At 37.7% G+C, this 948-nt stretch overlaps 1 protein-coding gene across 1 annotated transcript in view; it reads left to right on the plus strand.

Annotated features, from left to right (window-relative positions):
• LOC138040087 (delta-like protein 4) overlaps nucleotides 1–341 on the plus strand; it is an 11,023-nt gene extending 10,682 nt beyond the window's left edge. The window contains exon 6 of the mRNA XM_068885875.1: nucleotides 1–341. This exon is cut by the window's left edge and continues 1,918 nt beyond it. The gene's annotated coding sequence lies outside the window, so the exon portion shown is untranslated.
• The last annotated feature ends 607 nt before the right edge of the window (nucleotides 342–948 follow it).

Below are 948 nucleotides of genomic sequence, written 5' to 3' on the forward strand. Positions count from 1 at the left end.
ATTTTCGCTCTTTGGGTTGTTTGTTTGCTTTTTGTTTTAGTTGTTGTTGTTTCTTACTTTTTAAATAAAAAAAAGGGTCCGTCTTTTTCCTTATTTTTCTAATTGTGATTAGCGGATCACTCGTCCATCCGAGTTAGTCAGAAAATCCTGATTTAGAAAAAAAAGTACATATTCATAGCAATAACTTTTTAATCAGCTCAATCGTGGTACAGATGCGGACCAATTGAAGAAGAAGGTAGGAGAAGCTAGTAGCAAAAAATATTAATGTAGCACTTGTGATTTTGTACAAAAATCATCCACATATAATCAATAAAGGTATTAATAAAAATACAATAAGCCTTGGCGACTGTAGGCATTTCCGTTATGCAAGTAGTTTCATCAGCCAGTGATACCACCCACTGCAACTAAGCTAACAGGGACCACTGTGGTACAAAACCATGTGACACCTGAAAGGGGAACTCCGGTCAAAGAATGAAGTTATTTAGGATATTTGGCCTCTATCTCCAGTTGGAATTTCTAAAGACATTATTTGCCGATCTTGTCAAACAAAAGAGACATATCGTCTTAAAGATGACCAAAAATGCAAATAGACTTCCGCCATCTTGAAAATTGCCTGCTTGTTCAGAAATCGGTCAGCTCACCATCATATGAGGTAAAATCGTCCAATACGATATTTCCGCGCCCTCTAGTTGTGTACAGTATTTTTCACCAATAAATACAGAAATTGACGTTTTTTCTGTCGCGAAAAAAGTCGATATATGGGATGAATTACGATAACTTTGATGGCGAGCAAGCCTTGCAGAGATTTACAATCGAACTGCACCCCTTTGACCCGCTTGCAAACTCGGATGATGCCAAGCTCTCGCAAGCGACTAAAATATTTAATTTAACATAGCCGGCATTTGTCTCGACCTAAATTAAACGCTTGAATATTCACGACCGAGGGAA

The sequence above is a fragment of the Montipora capricornis genome, chromosome 3 (genome assembly GCF_036669925.1).
Source record: "Montipora capricornis isolate CH-2021 chromosome 3, ASM3666992v2, whole genome shotgun sequence".
In the NCBI taxonomy this organism is placed as follows: domain Eukaryota; kingdom Metazoa; phylum Cnidaria; class Anthozoa; order Scleractinia; family Acroporidae; genus Montipora; species Montipora capricornis.